Genomic DNA, 24,652 nt, shown 5'->3' on the forward strand with positions numbered 1-24,652 from the left:
CATGGAATATTTTATATTTTGCCACAAGTTGCGGGAAAATGACAAACTTTATAAATTTTTCACAAAGTTGTCACTAAATGATATATTGCTTACACATGCTATGGGCATATGTGAAATTACACCCCAAAATAAATTCTGCTGCTTCTCCTGAGTACGGGGATACCACATGTGTGGGATTTTTTGGGAGCCTAGCCGCGTACGGGGCCCCGAAAACCAAGCACCGCCTTCAGGCTTTCTAAGGCCGTAAATTTTTAATTTCACGCCTCACTACCTATTACAGTTTTGAAGGCCATAAAATGCCAAGATGGCACAAAACCCCCACAAATGACCCCATTTTAGAAAGTAGACACCCCAAGCTATTTGCTGAGAGGCATGTTGAGTCCATGGAATATTTTATATTTTGCCGCAAGTTGCGGGAAAATTACAAACTTTTTTTATTTTTTTATTTTTTTTCACAAAGTTGTCACTAAATGATATATTGCTCACGCATGCCATGGGCATATGTGAAATGACACCCCAAAATAAATTCTGCTGCTTCTCCTGAGTACGGGGATACCACATATGTGGGACTTTTTGGGAGCCTAGCTGCGTACGGGGCCCCAAAAGCCAAGAACCGCCTTCAGGCTTTCTAAGGGCGTAAATCTTTGATTTCACGCCTCACTACCTATTACAGTTTTGAAGGCCATAAAATGCCAAGATGGCACAAAACACCCACAAATGACCCCATTTTAGAAAGTAGACACCCCAAGCTATTTGCTGAGAGGCATGTTGAGTCCATGGAATATTTTATATTTTGCCGCAAGTTGCGGGAAATTTACAAACTTTTTTTTTTTTATTTTTTTTTTCACAAAGTTGTCACTAAATGATATATTGCTCATGCATGCCATGGGCATATGTAAAATGACACCCCAAAATAAATTCTGCTGCTTCTCCTGAGTACGGGGATACCACATGTGTGGGATTTTTTGGGAGCCTAGGTGCGTACGGGGCCCCGAAAGCCAAGAACCGCCTTCAGGCTTTCTAAGGGCGTAAATCTTTGATTTCATGCCTCACTACCTATTACAGTTTTGAAGGCCATAAAATGCCAAGATGGCACAAAACCCCCACAAATGACCCCATTTTAGAAAGTAGACACCCCAAGCTATTTGCTGAGAGGCATGTTGAGTCCATGGAATATTTTATATTTTGCCACAAGTTGCGGGAAAATTACAAACTTTTATTTTTTTTTCACAAAGTTGTCACTAAATGATATATTGCTCACACATGCCAGGGACATATGTGAAATGACACCCCAAAATAAATTCTGCTGCTTCTCCTGAGTACGGGGATACCACATGTGTGGGACTTTTTGAGAGCCTAGTCGCGTACGGGGCCCCGAAAACCAAGAACCGCCTTCAGGATTTCTAAGGGTGTAAATTTTGGATTTTACACCTCACTACCTATCACAGTTTTGAAGGCCATAAAATGCCAAAATAGCACAAAACCCCCCAAAATGACCCCATTTTGGAAAGTAGACACCCCAAGCTATTTGCCGAGAGGCATGGTGAGTATTTTGCAGCTCTCATTTGTTTTTGAAAATGAAGAAAAAAAAAAATAATGTATATTTTTTTTCTTTTTTTCAATTTTCAAAACTTTGTGACAAAAATGAAGGTCTGCAAAATACTAACCATACCTCTCGGCAAATAGCTTGGGGTGTCTCCTTTCCAAAATGGGGTCACTTGGGGGGATTTTGTGCTATCTGGGCATTCCATGGCCTCCGAAACTGTGATAGGCAGTGAGGAATGAAATCTAAAATTTACACCCTTAGAAATCCTGAAGGTGGTGCTTGGATTTTGGGGTACCGTACGCGGTTAGGCTCCCAAAAGGTCTCACACTTGTGGTATCCCCGTACTCAGGAGAAGCAACAGAATGTATTTTGGGGTGTAATTTTACATATAACCATGGCATGTTTGAGCAATATATCATTTAATGACAACTTTGTGCAAAAAAAAAAAAAAAAATAATAATAATGTATTTTTTCCACAACTTTTGTCAAAATATAAAATATTCCATGGACTCGACCTGCCTCTCAGCAAATAGCTTGGGGTGTCTACTTTCTAAAATGGGGTCATTTGGGGGGGTTTTGAACTGTCCTGGCATTTTATGCACAACATTTAGAAGCTTATGTCACACATCACCCACTCTTCTAACCACTTGAAGAAAAAGCCCTTTCTGACACTTTTTGTTTACATGAAAAAATATTTTTTTTTGCAAGAAAATTACTTTGAACCCCCAAACATGTAGTGTTTTTTTAAAGCAAAAGCCCTACCGATTAAAATGGTGGGTGTTTCATATTTTTTTTTCACACGGTATTTGCGCGGCGATTTTTCAAACGCATTTTTTGGGGAAAAAACACACTTTTTTTTATTTTAATGCACTAAAAATCACTATATTGCCCAAATGTTTGATGAAATAAAAAATATGATCTTAGGCCGAGTACATGGATACCAAACACGACATGCTTTAAAATTGCGCAGAAACGTGCAGCGGCGACAAACTACGTACATTTTTAAAAGCCTTTAAATGCCTTTACAGGTGACCACTTTAGATTTACGGAGGAGGTCTACTGCTAAAATTAGTACCCTCGATCTGACCTTCGCGGTGATACCTCACATGCATGGTGCAATTGCTGTTTACATATGCCACCAGACCAACGCTTGTGTTCCGCGTTGCGCCTTAGCAGGGGGGGACAGGGGTGGTTTTTTTTTTTTTTTTTTTTTTTATTATTTATTTTGCTTTTTTTTTTTTTTTTTAAACTGTTCCTTTCATTTATATATATTTTTTTATGATTTTTATTGTTATCTCAGGGAATATAAATATCCCCTATGATTGCAATAGGTAGTGACAGGTACTCTTTTTTAAAAAAATTAGGGTCTATCAGACCCTAGATCTCTCCTCTGTCCTCAAAGCATCTGACCACACCAAGATCGGTGTGATAAAATGCTTTCCCAATTTCCCAATGGCGCTGTTTACATCCCGCAAAATCTAAGTCATGAAATGCTCGTAGCTTCCGGTGTCTTAGGCCATAGAGATGATTGGAGCCATTCTGGTCTCTGATCAGCTCTATGGTCAGCTGGCGGAACCACCGGCTGCATTCTCAGGTTCCCTGTTGGGACAGGAGAGCCTGAGAAAACCATGGAAGATGGTGCGGGGGGGGGGACATTCCCTCCCACTGCTTGTAAAAGTAGTCTAGAGGCTAATTAGCCACTAGGATTGCTTTTACATAAAAGCCGACCGCTGGCTGAAAAGAATGATACCAAGATGATACCTAAACCTGCAGGCATCATTCTGGTATAAGCACTCAAAGTCCCGCAACATACCAGTATGTTGCTGGAACTGGTTGGGCATATATTGTATTTTTTTTTTCATGCAGCCTGTGGGCTGAACGAAAAAAAAATATTGATCGGTGGGCATGCCCACCATTAGATACCACCCTTCATCCACCCACTTTCTAATGGTGGGCATACATGCACCATTTATATATGCCGAAGCATGGGGGCATCCTCCCGCAAAAGGTAGGAGCAGATCGTTCCTCCACCCCGTATGCCCCCATGCTTCGGCATATATGCTCTTTTTTAACTGTGGTGGTGAAATCACCCCCGACAGTGCTGGAGTCGCGGCTTTATGTATCGTGGGAGCAAACGCTGTTGCTGTCAAGATAAATAAATCCGCTCTGCAGCAGAATGGCGTACCTGCTAAGCAAATGATGGTTAACAATAAAACAAAGTAACATTACAGTATAACAGTAGGACTTACCATACCTGCAAAGCAAATACAAAAAAAATCGCAAAAAATAACACATTTAACACAATCTGTGCCTAAAATATATATATGCCGAAGCATGGGGGCATCCTCCCGCAAAAAAGTTATGCCGCGTACATACATTCAAACTTTTCCACGGGCAAGCCCTCCGTCGGAATTTTGACTGTATGTACGCGGCATTAGGAGCAAAATCGATCCTCCACCCCTTATGCCCCCATGCTTCGGCATATATGCTCTTTTTTAACTGTGGTGGTGAAATCACCTCCGACAGCGCTGGAGTCGTGGCTTTACATATCGTGGGAGCAAACGCTGTTGCTGTCAAGATAAATAAATCCACGCTACAGCTGAATGGCGTACCTGAAAACAAAAAATGGTTAACAATAAAACATTGCAGAATAGAATACAGTACAAAGGAGCAGAACAATAGAGAGAGAATAGAGAGAGAGAGAACAATAAAACGACAACTATTTTTGGTTTTTTTATTTTATATTTTTTTTGGTTTTTTTGGTTTTTTTACTTTTTTTTTTTTTTTTTTTTTTAACACTTTTTTTTGTAACTTTAACACTTTTTCTGTTGTAACGGTTCCAGCGGTTTGGGTCTCTCAAAATGTGATGGCATCTTGGGAGACCCTGTGAACGTGTGCCTAGCTTGTGCAATGCTGTACCCTGCGCTAATACTCAACTAGTTCATGGTAGCGTTCAAAACACTCACCCTGACAAAGACCAGGCTGGTCAGGACAGCGGGGACAATAAGAACGGGTGTCACGCCTAAATCCGCGCTTGCTACAGACACGACATCTTTTTTGGGGGGCTCGTTGGGTAGGGGTACTCGGGATGACATAAGAATAATGCCTCTCATGCAGCCGGCTTACTGCATCTGGTAGGGGAAGGTGAGGTGGAGCACCGTCTGGATACAGAAGGGCTCTGACGATATCCTCCTGGAATTTGAGGAAGGATCCAGTCCGTCCTGAAGCTTTGTGTAGTACATAAGCATTCAGTATAGCCAATTGGAATAAATAAACAGACACTTTTTTGTACCAGCGTCTGGACTTACGGGCAACTAGATACGGCGCCAACAACTGGTCATTGAGGTCCACCCCTCCCATGTTAAGGTTATATTTGTGGACACAGAGGGGTTTCTCCACAACACCAGTCGCCGTAGAAATTTGGACCGTCGTGTCTGCATGAAGGGAGGTAAGAACGAAAACATTCTTATTATCCCTCCACTTCATAGCGAGCAAATTATTACTGCGCAAGCAGGCTCTCTCCCCCAGCCTAAGACGGGACTCTACAAGCCGCTGGGGAAAGCCCCGGCGATTAGGTCGCACGGTGCCACATGCTCCAATCTGCTGATCAAACAAGTGACTAAAGAGTGGCACGCTTGTGTAATAATTGTCCACGTACAAGTGGTACCCCTTTCCGAATAAGGGTGACACCAAGTCCCACACTATCTTGCCAGCGCTTCCTATGTAATCAGGGCAGTTCTCCGGCTCTACGTGACTATCTCTTCCCTCATAAACCATGAAACTACGTGTATAGCCTGTGGCCCTGTCACAGAGCTTATACATCTTGACCCCGTATCTGGAACGCTTGTTGGGGACGTATTGTTTGAAGGACAAGCGACCAGAAAATTTAATCAGGGACTCATCAACGCAGACAACTTGATCGGGAGTAAACAAGGCTGCAAAACGTTGGTTGAAGTGGTTTATGAGGGGCCGAATTTTGTAGAGCCGATCATACTCAGGGTCTCCACGAGGACGACAGAGTTCATTGTCGCTGAAGTGCATGAACCGCAAAATCATCTCGTATCGTGCCCTGGACATGGAAGCAGAGAACACGCGCATATGGTGAATTGGGTCAATGGACCAATATGACCGCAACTCACTCTTTTTGGTTATGCCCATGTTGAGGGAGAGGCCCAGAAAGATTTTAAATTCGGAAACCGTAACTGGTTTCCATTGTCTGGCAAGGGCGGACTGGGGAATAGTGGCGATGTGTTGAGCAGCGTACAAATTGGTTTGGTCCACAATAGATCTAAAGAGATCTTCGGTGAAAAACAGTGAGTAAAAGTCAAGTGTCGTAAAATCAACTGTTTCCACGTTAATGCCAGGTTGGCCAGTGAATGGGGGAAGTACGGGTTCTGCAGAAGTGGTGGGCACCCAAATAGGATTGGCGAATTCTGCAGGAAGGGCACTATGGGTACGACGGGCCTGTCTTTGTCTTCTTCTTGGTGGCAGCGGGACACTACTTGTGCTTGCCACCTCGCCAGCTTGAACTGCACTTATGGGACTCGCCACGTCACCACGTGTTACTGCAGTGCTGGATGTAGGTCCAGGGTGTACTAGGCCGCTGGTGCTTGCCAGTTCACCAGAAGGTTGAGCGGCTCTAGTACGTCTCTGCTCCATACGAGTGACCTGCGGTTCCTGCACCTCAACAACAGAATACATACGGGATTGGGCACACCTGTTCTTAACAGCGGCCTCATCTCCGTCGTCAGAGCTATCTGTCATGGAGCCGCTGTCCTCTACAGGATCGTATTCTGAGCCTGAATCTGACAGATGAGTGACGTCCTCTTCACTATCTGTCATGCTCAGAAACGTGTAGGCCTCATCACTAGTGTACCTTCGCTTTGCCATTTTGGGCTCTAAATTTAGGGGTACACTAGTGAGACTCACAGGTAAAAAAGCACCTAGCCTGTCAGCGACTGTTTCAAAACGCTACAAAAAAAACTGTTAGCGATCGCAGGGATCAAGCCTGACTCTGCGAACGCTGCAGTTATGTGTGTTGTGTTTTGTAAGTGACAGTGATCGATCGATACTGCACTTGGGTGGGCTGGGCTGGGCTTGGCGGAGGGGCTAAACGCAGGTGCTAGCGGGTATCTGGGCTGATCCCGCTAACAATGCGTTTTGGGAAACCTAAAATGCTGGCAACGCTAATATATATCTGATCAGATACTATATTACTAAGGGAGGTGTATGCTTTGCGCGTGGGTGTTAGCGGTACTGGCACTAACCTGACGCTGGGGCGACGCAGGCCTTATCTGACCCTAAAAAACTTATATCACCCGCCGGGTGATCAGGGGGTTAAACCTTTATTAGGTAATAAATGGCGGGTGCCCTGAAACAAAAAAATATAACTAACCAACCAGCGTCACCTGTAACAGTTATATGGTGATCACTGGTGAAAGGGTTAACTGGGGGGCAATCAGGGGGCTATGCGGTAGTATATGGGGGTCCCTGACGCTATAAAAAGCTGCGGCGAACCCAAATACTTACCTGCCTATCTAGCGTCACCTGTGACACTAATACAGCGATCAGAAAAAAATCGCTTATTAGTGACACTGGCGACGGGGGGTGATCACGGGGTTAAACCTTTATTGGGGGGGTTAGGGGGGCACCCTAGAGCTAAAGGGGGCTAGCCCTAACTGCCCTAACAGTTATTACAGTCACAAATGACACCAATGCAAAAAAAAAAAAAAAAAAAAAAAAAAAAAAAAAAATGCACTTGGTGTCACTGTGACTGGGGGGGGCAGGGGTGATTGGGGGTGATTGGGGGGTGATCAGGGGGGTGAAAAGTGTGCCTGGCGTGTTCTACTGTTAGTGTAGTGTTAGGTGCAACTCACCGATCCGCTCTCCTCGGTGCCGGAACGAAAAAGACCGACACGAGGAGAGAATACATCACTTCCTCTCCTGTGTTTACATTACAGGAGAGGAAGTGATGTCACGGGGGATTTTCATTCGTCGGGAGCGATCGCGAGGGGGTGGCCATGAATGAATGGCCGTCCCCTCGTCCGGGATCGCTCCCGAACGAAAACCGACCGCCGCAGGCACCGGGCGGGGGCCCGATCGGGCCCCCGACCCGCGGGAGGCAAATCACGTACATGTACGTGCTTATGCCTGCCCGTGCCATTCTGCCGACGTACATCGGCGTTAGGCGGTCGGCAAGTGGTTAAGAGGACCTGTCATGCTTTTTTCTATTATAAGGGATTTTTACATTCCTTATAATAGGAATAAAAGTGACACAAATTTTTATTTTTTTTAAAAGAACAGTGAAAAAAATAAAAGTTAAAGTAAGAAAATAAAAATAATTTTAAACGCGCCCTGTCCCGCCCGCATATGAAAGCGGTGTTCAAACCACACATGTGAGGTATCGCTGCGATCGGTAGAGCGAGAGCAATAATTCTAGCCCTAGACCTCCTCTGTAACTCAAAATGTGCAACCTGTAGACTTTTTTAAACGTCGCCTATGGAGATTTTAAAGGGTAAAAGTTTGTTGCCATTCCATGAGCGGGCGCAATTTTGAAGCGTGACATGTTGGGTATCAATTTACTCGGCATAACATTATCTTTTACTATATGAAAAAAATTGGGCTAACTTTACTGTTGTCTTATTTTTTTATTAAATAAAAATGTTTTCCCCAAAAAAGTGCGCTTGTAAGTCCGCTGCGCAAATACAGTGTGACAGACAGTATTGCAACCATCACCATTTTATTCTCTAGGGTGTTATATATAAATATATATAATTTTTAGGGGTTCTAAATAAAGGGAAGGCGATAGGCAGGGCAATAAAAAACAGGCAGGGGAAGCTCCGTTAGCATTGCTGGTTGTCATACCAACGGCCACCACAAGAGGGCACCAGATTCCAGAAGGAAGCATATCACCGCAGAAGGCCTCAAAGCCGCGGCCTCAATTACCGGCGGAACGGCCCGACGAGATCACGCTGGGGGGTCCACGGAGACAGGATACCCCCAGCTGTGCTGCCCCAGGTGCCAGGTCGCTAATTCTAGTCGCAAATGCGACCTGGCTCCCGGGTTTTGTCGAGCCCTGCTTCTGTGCATTAGCATTTACCCACAGATGTGTGTACAATGCATACAGGTACACAGAGGTTCAGCGTACGGTAATTATGTCATACGGGCATGAAGGGTACACAGTGATGCACAGAAGCATCAAAATTTATAAGAATATTACGTGGGAAAACACCCAGAATTTTACACTGGGCATATCTATGGTTTCTTCCCATCTGTGTACATGAGGTCTGATTATTACATGTCTTCTATTATAAAGTATCTTCACCTGAACTTCTCACTCACTATTCCCACCATCTCATGGATCTCTTTCAGAACCTGATAATGGCCTCCCACTTGCTATGATTATTGGAATTGCCTGTGCTGTTGTCATCATTGCAGTCGCTCTTGGTGTTGGAATCTTTTTCTACAAGAGTAAGTGATAGATTTAATTTTTTTATCTCGTTACTTTCTTTCACAGTATGAATGGATGAAGCTCAAAATAATTTGATTGCTTAAAGTGACAATTATGGAAGCCGCCATTGCTATCCCCCTGAGCTTAAAGTCTGGGTCCAGTACTCGCCCCCTCCACTCCACTGTCTCTCACAGTACCTCTTCTCTGCCACAAGATGTCCTCAGTGTGATGGACCAAACTGGGACAGAGGCTTCTGAGAGGACTAGGGGCAAGCCTCCTATCTACTGACTATGGGCCTGGGCTTTTAAAGGAACATCATTCCTTAGGAGCTGTGTGCGTTTGGGACACATGGAGTGGTCTTGCTTCAGATTCAAATCCATGTCTCCCCAAAACAGACTGAGAGGACAGGAGGACCCACAGACATATTTTTTGCATCTCTATTCCCAAACCAGGACTGACTGCTTCAGACTGAGACTCGGAGCAGATGGTAATCTAATCAGCTCAAGCAATCTGATACCAGGGGCTCTAGTCTGTTTATTAAGGTCTTGTGTGTTTATTAGGCACATCTCTCCCATTGTGTGCCTCCTAGGTGTGCATTCCCATTGATAATTGAGTCTCCTATTGTTTCTGTCTGTTGGCTAATTTGGCTGACTTTTGGAGGTTCCTATGTGATGGGATTAGCCTTGCGTCAGCTCTGCCTTGTTATCTAAACCATTGTGTGATGTTTTGGGTAAATATTTGGTTTTATTGTTCATGTGGTGACTGACCATAAAAACCTGTATGTCTATTCAATAAACAGTCATTCCTTTGGTTTTATCTCCACATCTTGTCTGTGTCCGGTGATTGGGGTAAAGGGCTGGTATTATTTCTCAGTCTGCTGGAATAGTTTGGAGGGCAGGAAGCATTGTTTGGCAGAAGCACCAAAGCGAGGGGCCAAGAGGTTCTGTCCCACTCAGTATTCCAGGTGAAATCACATTTATTCAACCTGGGAGACTGAGGACATACTGTGAATGCAGAGGGTCATGGGACGGCTTTTGAGGGGCATCATTATGACACCCTGTACTCGGTACATTGGGCAGGGAGAGGCACTGATGTCTTAATAGCAGCGCTGCTATCTGTATCATCAAGAACCACAGACTAGCAGGGGGTGTTGGGGGGTCACAGACCTGGAACGAGCATGCTGTAAATGAATGCCAGAAAAGTGTCCAATTCCATAACTAACTGTATCTGTTCTGTGTCTCCAACTCAGACAGCACTGAAGCCAAACATTAGCAAGACAGCCAGGGAATGAGCATTCTCAAAGGGAGATTGCAGCAATGGCTTCCTCCAGTATTCTCTAATGATATTGTCTCTTATTTTATCAGCATCCATAGTGTCATTTATAGAAAGTAGGGATCCGTTCTTCAACTTTTTTTTTATTGCCATTTATAATTATATTAGTCTGTTTTGGGTCTTTTCTGATGGGTTATACTCCATCTGGGGATGTTTCTAGCCTAAAATTTCTGAGTTTGGATATTGGCTGACAGATTGTGATGAACTTTTATTTACTACTTTCCTGTTTCTAACACAATAATTTATATATTTCAGAGAGGGGAGAAGGCTACAAGACCACCAGTAGTAAGTATCCCATCATGTCCTGTTCTCTGTGTTGTAGTGTACAGTGTGTAGAATATGTGGGGAGGTGAGACGTCTTGCAGATCATCTTATTCTATGATACAAGTAACTTTATTATCATTACCTACATTATATGATACAGATGGAAATAACTGAGGAGATCCCCAATAGTGTCTCTCTGTACAGACTTTTCTCTGTAATAAAAAGTGTGTCAGAAGGATGTTCTCTCTCTGTACTTTATATAGTATTATATCAATTCATATAAATGGTGCAGCGCAAAATACAAGAGTCCACACGTATTGGTCATATGTGACAACAGAAGAGCATGTAGAGCGGGGACACCACGTGGAAAGACCGCTAATTGCTTGTATGTGACACTCCTTCCACCAGTAGGAATAAACTCTTACCAGCTCTGATGGACCTCTGAATTCTCAGATGGTCAAATGTGCGTCTTCACACTCTCGGTGTGCAGGAGTCTTTATTTCCACATGCGAATGGAGCAGTTGTCTGAATCGATTGCTCACATGCAGCCGAATCCAGAAAAAACCCAATGGATTCACTCCAGATGTAAGTAGGTAGGTATATATGAACAGAAAAGTCCAGGAACAACTCCAACGAAAGATCGTGTTTTTTTTTTCTATATTTTTTTTTTTCTAAGTGTAGCAATAAACAGATCGCTTTATTAAAATATTAATTTAAAAAAATAAAGAGAATTAATCAATTTTTATATAACACAAAAAAATAAAAAAAATCTTTCAGTTTCAAAGTCCACAGTTCTGTGAATGAATTACTGAATAGCAGTGAATTGCTGTCAATACTGCTTTACACCACAAGATGCCAGTAGAGGGCAATAAGCATATCGAGACAAAAGCTGAGCCATTTACAGCACAAGATACACTTAGAATGAAATCAATGTGTAAAGCAAAAACAAACAGCACTGGCATCTTGTGGTGTAAAGCAGTATTGACAGCAATTCATTCACAGAACTGTGGACTTTGAAACTGAAAGATTTTCTTGTGTTATATAAAAACTTCTTAATTCTCTTTATTTTTTAAATGAATATTTTAATAAAGCGATCTGTTTATTGCTACACTTAGATCGTTTTTTTTTCTATATTTATTTTTTTTCTTTCGTTGGAGTTGTTCCTGGACTTTTCTGTTCATATATACCTACTTACTTACATCTGGAGTGAATCCATTGGGTTTTTTCTGGAGTCGGCTGCATGTGATCAAACGATTCGGACAACTGCTCCATTCGCATGTGGAAATAAAGACTCCTGCACACCGAGAGTGTGAAGACGCGCATTTGACCATCTGAGAATTCAGAGGTCCATCAGAGCTGGTAAGAGTTTATTCCTACTGGTGGAAGGAGTGTCACATACAAGCCATTAGCGGTCTTTCCACGTGGTGTCCCCGCTCTACATGCTCTTCTGTTGTCATATATGACCAATACGTGTGGACTCTTGTATTTTGCGCTGCACCATTTATATTAATTGATGTGTTATTAAGGTGTTTTTTGTATTGCTCCTTTAGGTGTTCAGCAATTAGTTTGTTTTGGATTATACATGTGAGCGCTGATTGTTTTTTCTTGATTTAAATATAGTGTTATATGATAATCATCATTTACCATGATCTCCATACAGACTAAACTGCTCCACTTTCTTTTACAGCTTCAGATGCCAATTCTGACTCCTCCAACCCGAGAGCCTGAATGTACAGGATGGAGGACATCACAGGAAGAGGAGGAGAGGCTTTTCTTTCCATTCAGATTCAGCCTATTGCACTTGCTTCTGTCTACATTTATTAATATATCTAATGCCATGTAATTTAAAGAGAACCTGTCATGTATTCTAATCCACTGGTGTATATAAAAGAATACATTTGAATGTAAAACCAGAGTGGTACACCGAATGTATGAAGATTGAGAGAAGTATTTTCCCCATATTAATAAAATCATCATGGCTGACCATGTCACCCCTATAAAGGTCTGTGATATAATAAATATTCATATACAGATTTAACTGATTTGATCAGTGCTGTCTATACTTCAGTGCTGAGGATTTCTGAATAGTACCATCATCTTATTCAGTACTCTGCATCTGACTTCCCAGGCTCTGCAGTAATATCTGAGTAATGAGGGGAAGCATATATTGGACCCCTGTAAACTCATGAGGATAGAGTCATGAGAGATCCCATTTCTGACCTGTTTTATGGGCATAGACTCCTTTCTATGTTAATGATCTTGACTTGAGTACATCATGAATCTGTGACCTGGAACAGACATGCTGTCACAATTCCCTTCTGTGTGCTTGTGTCAGGTCAGGGAAGTGTGTGTGTGTGTGTGTGTGTGTGTGTGTGTGTGTGTGTGTGTGTGTGTGTGTGGTGGATTCAAGGACCAGGATGACAGCCCCAGAACTTGCACTCCGAAAAAAAAAAATACAATCTGGCATCTCTCATATCTCCATCTTCACAGGTTCTGTTTATTGCCAGCCATGTATAGTGAGCCGCCTTTTCCTTTATTATTGGGGGGGAAATTTTCTCTGTACATTTGTCAGAAGAACATTGATATCCTGATACACGGCTAATGAGGCCATAAGCACAATGTACCATATTCTATGACAGGTTTTCTGTAGGAATAGGATTTATACAGCAATTATATTATACATCATTATTATGCTTTTTTTTTGCTTTGTTTTTTTTAAATAACTTTTACATATTTGCAATAAGGTGAAGGTTTTTAATTTTGTTGGTTTTATTTTATTTGTAATTGATAATTTGATTTGTAAAAAAAAAAATACATTATACCATACCAACATTTAACATCTCATATCATCATGGACACCACCATCATATTCTGGAAATAACTGCTGGGCTTCTTCAGATGGATGATGACCCCATTGTGCCAGATAGACACGGCTCTCCCGCTGCCCTTTCCATGTATGTCAGAATGTTTCCAACAGGCTTCCCTTATCTTTACTATGAATGGTGTTGTCATCTGCAATCCGCTAAGGTCAGATCAACATTGGCATTTCCTTTCCATTCATTCAGAGGAGTTCTTTGCCGTACAGACCAATATCCATAATGGACTGAACTCCTCAGTGTGTGTATATAAAGCGCTCCAGCCATCATAGAGCGGAAGAAGCTTGTCAGAAAATGCTGAGCACTGAGCTGTGTTTGCCTTAGGGCCTGTGTCATTGGGCTTTGGACTTGTGTTGATTGCATTAGTGTGAGACACGTATGAGATCATTCAGAATTTACTGACAGGTACATTCGATCTGCAATTGACCTCCTGATCTTCTTCAAGCAAGTTTTGCAGACCCATAGACTTTGTATGTTGAAGAGAACAAAAGCAATCTATAGAACCCCGAACGCTGTTCATCACCTGTCTGAAAATGCCTATACAGTAGACATGTACACTGCTGAAAAATGTTTGTTTTCGTTTCATTCTTTTTTGTTTTTTTCTGGGTCATTTGTTAAGATCGAAAATCGTTATTTTGAAAAAAAAAAACGGAATTGCGAAAATTCGAAAATAAGAACGAAAATTCACAATTTCCGCAGTAATAACTATTAAATAATAGGTATTGGAATTTCCTATCAAATTTGGCTGTTAGTGAAAGTGATGAATATGAATTTATCCGAAGTTACGAATTATCTGAAATAACGAACGCCGTATCTAAACAAATGGAATGTAACAAATTCATAATAGTAATTCATAACTTTGGATAAATTAGTGTTTGTTACGTTCACTAACAGCCAATTTGAAAGTAAATTCCAATACCTATAATTTAGTAGTTAGTATTAGTTATTTCAGATTTTCAAATTTGTGTTTTCGGATTTTAGTTCTTATTTTCGAATTTAATGGGTTTTCGTTAATTTGAATATTTCCGAATTAACAAATGTGTCAAATTTCGCCAAAAAACACATTCGGAATGAAACAAATTGCACATTCTACTTTACAGTCCACAACCCACATTATGGACCCGCTGATGTTACAATATCAAAGCAGGTATATTATAAATGAGTGACCTCAGACTATTCTAGAGGAATACAAGAAGAGACCGCTGATGACTTGATTCTGGATGGAAACTGTCAGTATGTTTTTTATTTCAATAGAATGGATATAAGGGAAGTAGAGTTTGAGATTATGATGGTGCCCAAATACACTTGGAATACAATTTTACTTAAAAAAAAAAAAAAAAAATACACACATTATATTACATAGAAAATGTGACAAAACGATCATAGGTGCATACAGAGTAGATCATTTATTTTAATGTTGCTAAGAAAAGGTATTGATAAGTGTATTTATGGCTTGTATGTAGAATATATACAAACAGATTGTTTAGTGCAACGCATGCACTGCAGTGTTTTGTGGTGACATTTGTTTTGAAAGCTCTGCACAGTAGAGGACAAAGCACTGCAGCACATTACAATGGACATGGGATGTGTTGCAAAATTTTTCTTAAAAAAAAAAACTGCATGTCCAATTTTTGATTCAAACTGCACTACCAGTACTTTCAAAATAAATGGGCTGTCTTAAGGCAGTGGACTGTAATGCACTGTAATATGTTGTGTGAACATAATCTGTACTGTGAATAGTCCCTAAATGTTTTTTCTCAGAAATTCCATTGGCTCTGTCTGGCTTCCCAGCTGCAGGAGGTTTATTAGCATTATCTCCATGTTCCTGATATTATAAAATAAAAACAAAGAATGATATCCCTATAAACTTCACATCAGTTGGGGGTGCAGAAAAATTGATCCCAAACCTCCTGAGACGCATTTGAGGTTGTTGGGTGATTCAGTGGACTGGAATGGTGATGTATCAGATTATGGGGGTCTAATTCCCCAGTTATATATTGAATAAATGATCTAGCACTTAAAAGAAACATCATTGTCCCAATCACCAGACAGAGACCTGAAATGATCAGATACAGATATGAGGCACGTGAGAGAATGAATGGCATGTTGGTAATAAGACTGTACTTACTCTATGGACATTAAGGCAATAAATAATAGAATTTTGGTATGTAACTAAGATTTAAATTATCAATAAAATTGGCTTGCCCCTCTGAGGTGACTCTGTTTACTTTTTTCAATTTGTCTTGAGTTCTAAAATAGTTAAAATATCTCTGCTAACTAACATCTGTTGTATAATAGTCGGGAGCAACATTGTTGGTTGATGTGAAGGGACAGCGCTGTGAGGGCGTGTTTTATGGAGGATAGGGACAGGACTGTGAAGGGTGGGTTATGGCAGATGTGGGGCAGTAAAGTAGTAGGAGGGGCAGGGGAGGAGCAGAGCACAGTCCCTGGCAGGTAGTATCCCCTGTGCAGCTCTCTCCTCCCTTCCACTGGGTGGGGGTCTAGATCGGGCTCTCCAGGAAGACTCCCTGCCCATCTTCCAGTTCCCCCCTGGACAGGCTCCGAGTTGGGTTTGGGCAGCCTGAATGCCCGCTACCCCCTGGACAGCCATGTAGTCACCTATCAGGGGCCACCAATGCTGCCTTATCACTGCACATTAGAAAAAAATTACTTTAAATCAAATTAAAGGGGTTGTAAACCTTCTGTTTTTTTTTTTTTCACCGTAATGCATCCTATGCATTAAGGTGAAAAAACATTTGATCGTTACAGGCCCCCAGCCCCCTGGTTTACTTACCTGAGCCCTCAAAAGACCCGCGGTGAGAACGTGCTAGCTTCTCGGCCCGGGCTTCTCGCCTCTTCAATAGATAGATTGATAGCAGCGCAGCCATTGGCTCGCACTGCTGTCAATCAAATCCAAATTATGTAGCCGCCGGGGGGGGCAGGACCGAGACATGGGAGCGTGCCTGCAAGCTAACCCTCTTGGAAAAGAGCTTCCGAAAGGGGATTAGCTTTGGCAGGGAGGAGCTGAGACAGCCACTGTGGGACCCCAGAAGAGCAGGATTGGGGCCACTCTGTGCAAAACGAACTGCACAGTGGAGGTAAGTATAAAATGTTTATTTTTTATTTTTTAAAACAAACCTATACAACCACTTTAAGAAAAAAAAAAATTCAAAATTTTTTTTCTGTTTTTCTTCATGTATTTAGAGAAAAATAAAGACCCTAGCGGTGATTAAATACCACCAGAAAAAAAAGCTCTATATGTCTCAAAAAATGATAAAAATGTAATTTGGGTACAGTGTTGCATGACCACACAATTGTCATTCAAAGTGTGAGTGTTGAAAGCTGAAAATTGGCATGAGCAGGAAGGGGGTGAAAGTAACTAGTAGGCAAACATTAAAAAAAAAAAAAAAAAAAAAAAAATTGTCTCAACTTTTTTTTAAATTGCCTTTTAGATTCAAAGCTAATTTGTCAAGCCCTGAATTATGCATAGATACAAGGTAACCAGATGGCCAAAGAAACTTGCCTCCTGGTCTTCAGCTGTGAGGCCTTAGTCCTGGTTCACACTACCACAACTGCGACACAGAAAGTCACATGACAAGTCAAAACACATTCATTTCAATGGGTGCCATCTTAATTGCTGCAACCCAAGTCAGCAAAAAAAAAAAATAAGTTTCTGCACTACTTTTGGCGACTTGAGTGCCTTAGACCCAAGGCTGGCGCCAGCATAAGGCAGCCAAGGTGGGTGCCAAGAGGGGCAAAGTCATGGGTTCCCCAAGAGTTGCTTATGCCGATGGCCGGCCTTCCTCCAATATGTACACAGCCTAGCTCATCCGCACACTGACAGGAGGCGGCGCAGCACAGTCCCGGCCGGGCACTGTTGACTTCCCCCGCTCTGCTCGCATCTCCTTACTACAGGCCTGGCTCGCCTACTGCTGCACTCCTCTGCCAGCTGAGCTGCAGCACGAGACTATAACACTGACACTTGAAGACACCCCCCCTCCTCTCAGGGGCGGGCTGGGCCAGGGGGCAGGGTGGCAATTTCCCCCTAGGCTGCCCTAACAATATACACATAATGGCCGGCGGCCACTGCTCACGATTTTTTTTTTTTTCGGGTCAGGGCAGGGGCTGCCAGCTGAGGCAGAGGGAGGGGCACGGAAACTCAAGAGGCACTCACTTATGTAGTGGAGGCTGCTCTGTTCCCGCACCTCCCATCGGTCGCGCTCACACTAATCCACTGACAGTGGAGTGAGAGCCAACCTGACCTGTCAGTTCGTGTGGGGGATTACCTCCCTCCTCTCCTCTCCTCCTCCGAAGACTGCAGCCTGTGTGAGCGTCCGCCCACTCTGTTCCCTCCCCTGCTTCCTCATTGGTAGAGGGAGGGAGCCCATCAGAGCCTCCAGCCGCTGCAAAGCATCATGGGACATGTAGTCCTAGTGGCCTAATAGCAATTCCTGGGCGCAAAAAATTCCCTAGCCTGACCACAGGAAGAGAACAAACGAGAGGCTGTGGGGGAGCAGACTGTCACCCCATGAGGCTGATCCTAAAGACAGAGCACAGATAATGTAAGTTTTTGGGTAAATGTGTTTTTTTTATTTTTTATTAAAAAGAAAAGTCTTACACTATGAAGATTCCTCACTTTTTTCCCATTGTTTCAAGCTGGGAGCTGATATTATTAACCCCTTCATGCCTAAACCTTTTTTGACACTTCTTTACAAGTAATATATATATATATATATATATATATATATATATTTATGGTCAAAGCCCTATGGCCGATACGGATATGATCAAGTAGCCTCTACCATAAGATTAACCACATGAAATGGACCTGAAGTGTGCCCTGGTCTGATGGTCGGTATACCAAAATAAGGGGGCATACCCTAGATTAGAAATTAATGTATGTGAAGAGAAATGAATTTGAGAAATGCCCTGAAAAGGGGAAGGGAGGGTGGGTGCCGCGCACCGGAAACCGACAAAGACCACAGGCGAGCGGGCTGGTTAAATACCCTCCGGGCTCCTCCCATAAATTCAGGCCACCACACTGGCCTTCTTACTTATGGTCAAAGCCCTATGGCCGATACGGATATGATCAAGTAGCCTCTACCATAAGATTAACCACATGAAATGGACCTGAAGTGTGCCCTGGTCTGATGGTCGGTATACCAAAATAAGGGGGCAAAACATTCAGGTAGGGGTGCAGTTTTATTAGTTTTAGCTTAATTAGTTGAGCGAGTTTGGTGAACGCTTGTGCCATTTCCACCCGAGGATTGGGAATGTACCGGGCGAGGTAGGCAGGGTCCCAACTGCTTAGTCTTTCAATGACGTGACTTGGGACCCACGCCAACATGCTGCCAAGGGTGCTCAAATACTAAAGAGTGTCCACGGTATGGACCGGGGACGAGGTGTAGGCTGTGTAGAAGAACCCCATGTGTTTGGGAAACTGGCAGGTACACAAGTGTTGGCACGAAAGCAATAGGGAACTAGAGTCTACGCGTTCCGGTAGGAGTGACAGTAGGTAGTCAAGTACGGTTACTTGATACCAAGCCCTGCTTCTCTATAGAAATGGACGTCCATCCTGGAGTCAGATTTCTGGGTTTTAGACACTGCAAGGAGGAGGATGAAATGAAGTTGGTAGCGAGCCAAGTAACGACTATGCAGAACTTGGCCTGCGGGATTGCTGAAGGCCTGGAATGAACATACAATGGACATTAAACTGGTGCCACCGGGCTAACTGCAGCGGTCTGCGCAGGAAGGACACAACCGAGAGCGGTCCAGACCTGGCTTCAATAACAAGATGAGCCTCGGCCCAGTTGTCGGTGGTGAAAGCCACAGCCTGTCCTGTCCTGACATGACCCCAGATACGAGAGGCTGTCATGACCGGGTATAGCCTGAAGAGGGAGGAAGTCCAGGTAAACCGGGGTTTTAGGAGTATCCCTGATGCCATGGTCCTGTAAACCAGTGGTGGCCAAAAATTTCCGCGAAGCCTGTGTAGGCTGTGGCATCTGTCACTACCAGGGGCGACAGGGGCATCGTAGACGGTCTAAACACCGATACATCAATCCATGCAGTAAGGAACCTTCCGACATTGACAGGTCTGCTATTGCCATGGCATCCAAATTAAGGATCTAAGAAGGGTCCTGTGTCCGTGAGAGGAGGACTAGGAGGCGTGACATAAAGATCGATCCTGGGGAATGGCCCGTATTGCAGATTTGAACATTCGTCAAGTAGTGTCTGTGTAGAACCTGGCTGCCAGTGCTACCAACAATAAATTGGCTAGGCCATGGAAAATCACAAAGGGCCAGGTAGATGGCCGCTTGGATGACTAGACTGGAGAATATGCGAGGATTTCATGTCCCTAAAGATGGCAGTTGTGATGGGCGAGCGTTTTCCGTTGGCTATGGGTGATGCCTCTGGATGCCTCGAAGTGGGGATCTTGCTGTATAAGCCATAAAGACAGGTGGCTCTCCGGGCCCTGTAAGGATGAGAAATGCTGAGCGCTGGCTAGGTATAGCCTGAGCGTGTTACAGGAAGAAGCCAGTTGCGTGTGTCAACACGATCCAGGTGCTGGATGGAAGTTGAACTCAACTATCCTAAGGGAGAGACCGACAGACAGGAAACGGTGAGTGGCTTGTAAGAAAAGCCACAGGAGACAAGTGGCCAACTAAGTGCTGCTGAAAACGACGTGTAGCCAGTTTGTGTGCCACTGAGAATGTGTGCTTGCAAAAGAATGATTGCAAGACGTTATGCTAAGTCGCGAGCCTTGGCACGATTGCAAAAGTAGTGTTTAAACGTGTGCTTGCGACAATTGCGTGGGAGTTTGTCACTGGAAATGTGTTCATAGTGACTGTGAGAAATTCGTGTTATCGCATGTGCTTTGCGAAAACTGCAGGAGTTGTGCTTGAACATGTGTTTGGGTGCGTGCTTGCAACGATTGCAAGATGTTATGCCAAGATGCGTGCTTGCAACGATTGCAAGATGTTATGCCAAGATGCGTGCTTGCAACGATTGCAAGATGTTATGCTAGGATGCGTGCCTGCAACGATTGCAAGGAGTTACACCAGGATGCGTGCTTGCCATGATTGCAAGATGTTATGCTAGGATGCGTGTGTGCAATGATTGCAAGAAGTTATGCCAGGATGCGTGCCTGCAACGATTTCAAGGAGTTATGCCAGGATGCGTGCCTGCAACGATTGCAAGAAGTTATGGTAAGATACATGGGTAGCCAGGTCGGAAAAGACAGAAGTCCATCCAGTCCTAACCACAAATCAAACAAATAAATATCGCACAACCCGACACACCCAATTCTACACCCACAGCTGATCCAGAGGAAGGCAAAAAACCCCAGCAGAGCATGGCCCAATTTGCTACAGCAGGGAAAAAATTCCTTCCTGATCCCCCGAGAGGCAATCGGATTTTCCCTGGATCAACTTTACCTATAAAATAAGTACCCCGTTACAATGTACATTTAGGAAGGTATCCAGGTTTTTCCCAAAGCAATCTATTGAGCCAGCCGGAACTGCCTGCTAGCAATGATTGTAACAAGTTTGTGCCTGGACATCTGCTCGCAATGATTGCAAGAGGTCTTATGCTCGAATGCGTGCTAGCAATGATTTGCCAGAGGTCTATGCCTGAATGTGTGCTTGCAATGATTGCAAGAAGTCTATGTTTGGATGCGTGCCTGCAACGATTGCAAGAAATCTACGCTTGGATGCATGCTTGCAATGACTGCAAGAAGTCTACGCATGGATGCGTGTTTGCAATGATTGCAAGAAGTCTATTCTTGTATGCGTGCTTGCAACGACTGCCAGATTTCCATACTTGAATGCGTGCTCGCAACGATTGCACGAAGATTTATGCTTGATGCATGCTTGCAATGATTTGCAAGAAGTCTATGCTTGGATTCGTGCTTGCAACGATTGAAAAAGTCTACGCTTGAATGCGAACTTGCAACGACTGTACGACGTCCATGCTTGAATGCGTGCTCGCAACGGTTGCAAGAAGTCTACACTTGAATGCGAGCTTGCAACGCTTGCGAGAAGTCCAGGCTTGTATGCGTACTCGCACCAACCGCAAGACGTCCATGCTTGACTGCGTACTAGCAACGATTGCAAGAGGTCTATGCTAGGATGCGTGCTTGCAACGATTGCTAGAAGTCTACGCTTGGATGCGTGTTTGCAACGATCGCAAGAAGTCTACGCTTGTGTGCGTCCATGCTTGGATGCGTGTATGCAAAGATTGCAAGAAGTCTATGCTTGAATGCGTGCTTGCAACGATTGCCAGAAGTCTGTGCCTGGGGATGTGTTTGCATGTCAGATGCGACCGACTCGAAACGGGGCACTGTATACTACGGTCCATTTAATAAAAACCTGTTATGACAGAGGCATAAGCCGGTCATGCCGTGATTGTGACTGATGATGAACCGGACTCTGGAGCATGCACTGAAATGAGGCTAAAGCACTGGGGCACACCGTAACGAATCGGTGCATGTATGCAACTGGATTCGAAACGGAGCGCGGTACGTGGCGGTGAAAATTTTATTTTTTTTTTATTTTTTTTTGATTGCCATGACAGAGGCATGAGTTGGTCGTGCCGCTGTTGCGACTATCCGTTAATCGTGCATGCTGTAAAGCAAGTACTGGAATGTGGCTGAAATACCTGGGGCGCCGGGACGAATCGGTGCGTCGTAGATGCGACTGGATTCGTATCGGACGTCCTACGTGACAGTGAAATTGATTTCCCATGACAGAGTCATGAATCAGAGAACCGAAACCTGCAACCAACAATGAATCCTGACTCTGGAGCATGTACTGAAATGAGGCCGTAACCAACTGGGGCACACCGAAACGAATCGGTGCATCACAGATGCGACTAGATTCGAATCGGAGCGCGGTAAGTGACAGTGAAATGAGTGACAAAAGTATGCCATGACAGAGGCCCGAATCGGTCGTGCCGCGATTGCGACTGACGACGAACGGGACTCCGGAGCATGTACAGAAATGAGGCCGAAAATACCTGGGGCACGCCGGGACGAATTGGTGCATCGTAGACGCGACTGGATTCGTATCGGAACGTGATATGTGACAGTGAAATGATCCCATGACAGAGACCCGATCGCTTAGCAACGAGCGGGCTCTGGAGCATGTACCGAAATGAGGCCAACACAACTGGGACACGTTGATCGAACCTGTGCGTTTTCTTGAGAAATGTGACTGGTTTCGACTCGAACGTACTAGGTGACAGTGAAATGATTCCCATGACAGAGACCCGATCGATTAGCCACGAACGAGCTCTGGAGCATGTACCGAAATGAGGCCAACGTAACTGGGACACGTCGATCGAACCTGTGCGTTCGAGAACTGCGACTGGTTTCGATTCGAACGTACTAGGTGACAGTGAAATGAATTCCCATGACAGAGACCCGATCGATTAGCCACGAACGAGCTCTGGAGCATGTACTGAAATGTGGCCAAGCAGTTAGGGGCACACCGGAATGAATCTGCGCATTTAGCGGATGCGACTGGATTCGAATCGGAGCGCCGTGCGTAACAAAATGAGTGAAATGATGAAATGACCTACGTGAGCCAGCCATGGCAGAGGTAGGAGTCGTTGTGCCGTGAGACGCGACTGGCAACGATTTTGACTGTGGAACACGGTAACGAGACTATAACAAGTACTAAAACAGAGCAATTTTTCCTACCAGCAATATCTACCGAAATGACGCCCGTGAAATGAAGGGCGCTGCGAAATTGGAGCGTATTGAGTGATAACAACCGGTATCACAACAAACGATTCGATATTTCAGGTTTTAACGACACTAAAAATAGTACAGGAAGGTCAATCGAGACCCTTACCTGCGGCAGTCGAGCTGGCGACATTGTACAGAGCCGGCGACGTTGTACAAACGAACGGGAAAGAAAACCACGAGAGAGACGTTTTGTCCGAATGGAAACGAAACACGAGCCGTCGGCCTAGTGACGTAGTGCCGCGCACCGGAAACCGACAAAGACCACAGGCGAGCGGGCTGGTTAAATACCCTCCGGGCTCCTCCCATAAATTCAGGCCACCACACTGGCCTTCTTACATATATATAAATTTTTTTTTTTTTTTTTTTTTTTTTTTTTTAGCAGAGACCCTAGAGAATAAAATGGCAATTGTTGCAATATTTTATGTCACACGGCATTTATGTAGCTGTTTTTCAAATACAATTTTTTTTGGAAGAAATACACTTTCATTAATTTACCACTTCAATACCGGGCATTTTCATCCCTTCCTGCCCAGGTCAGTTTTCATTGTGCGGTCATGCAACATTGTACCCAAATAAATTTTTTCCCACAAATAGAGCTTTCTTTTGGTGGTATTTGATCACCTCTGTGGTTTTTATTATTTGCACTTTAAACAAAAAAAGAGTGCCAACTTTAACCACTTCAGCCCCGGACCATTTTACTGGCCAAAGACCAGACCACTTTTTTGCGATTTGGGCACTGCGTCGCTTTAAAGCGGAGGTCCACCCTAAAGTGGACCTTACACTCATTGGAGTTCTCCCCCCCTACGGCGCCACAATTGGCACCTTTCAGGGGGGAGGGGGGTGCAGGTACCTGTACAGTACAGCTATCTGCACCCACTTCCGGGATAGCTCTCTGCGGAAAGGGGCGTAGATTACGCCCCTTTCCGAAAGTCCCCCGCTGCCTGCTGGGAAACACACAGATCCCAGAGGCAGCGGGTCCATCCTTATTGCGCAGCGCGACTCGCACATGCGCAGTAGGGAACCGGGAAATGAAGCCGAAAGGCTCCACTTCCTGATTCCCATACCCAAGATGGCGGCGGCAGCACCCGAGAGACGATCGCAAGATCGGCTTCGGGTGCCGACATCGCGGGCGCGCTGGGCAGGTAAGTGTCACTATTTTAAAAGTCAGCAGCTGCAGTATTTGTAGCTGCTGGCTTTAAAAAAAAAAAACACGGACTCCCGGCGGACTCCCTTTTTAACTGACAATTTGGCGGTCGTGCGATGTGGCTCCCAAACAAAATTGACGTCCTTTTTTTCCCACAAATAGAGCTTTCTTTTGGTGGTATTTGATCACCTCTGCGGTTTTTATTTTTTGCGCTATAAACAAAAATAGAGCGACAATTTTGAAAAAAACGCATTATTTTTTACTTTTTGTTATAATAAATATCCCCCAAAAATAT

The 24,652-nt window shown here is 44.0% G+C and overlaps 1 long non-coding RNA gene across 1 annotated transcript in view; it reads left to right on the forward strand.

Moving 5' to 3' along the window:
• Positions 1-8,897: 8,897 nt before the first annotated feature.
• Positions 8,898-24,652, forward strand: part of LOC143984169 (uncharacterized) — a 193,954-nt gene continuing 178,199 nt past the window's right edge. Inside the window, exons 1-3 of the long non-coding RNA XR_013274714.1 lie at positions 8,898-9,016; positions 10,584-10,613; positions 12,280-12,970. This is a non-coding gene — a long non-coding RNA (uncharacterized LOC143984169). The remainder of the gene's footprint in view (positions 9,017-10,583; positions 10,614-12,279; positions 12,971-24,652) is intronic.

The sequence above is a fragment of the Lithobates pipiens genome, unplaced genomic scaffold, assembly GCF_037356315.1.
Source record: "Lithobates pipiens isolate NorthernLeopardFrog02 unplaced genomic scaffold, aLitPip1_a1.2 Scaffold_1, whole genome shotgun sequence".
Taxonomy (NCBI): Eukaryota; Metazoa; Chordata; class Amphibia; order Anura; family Ranidae; genus Lithobates; species Lithobates pipiens.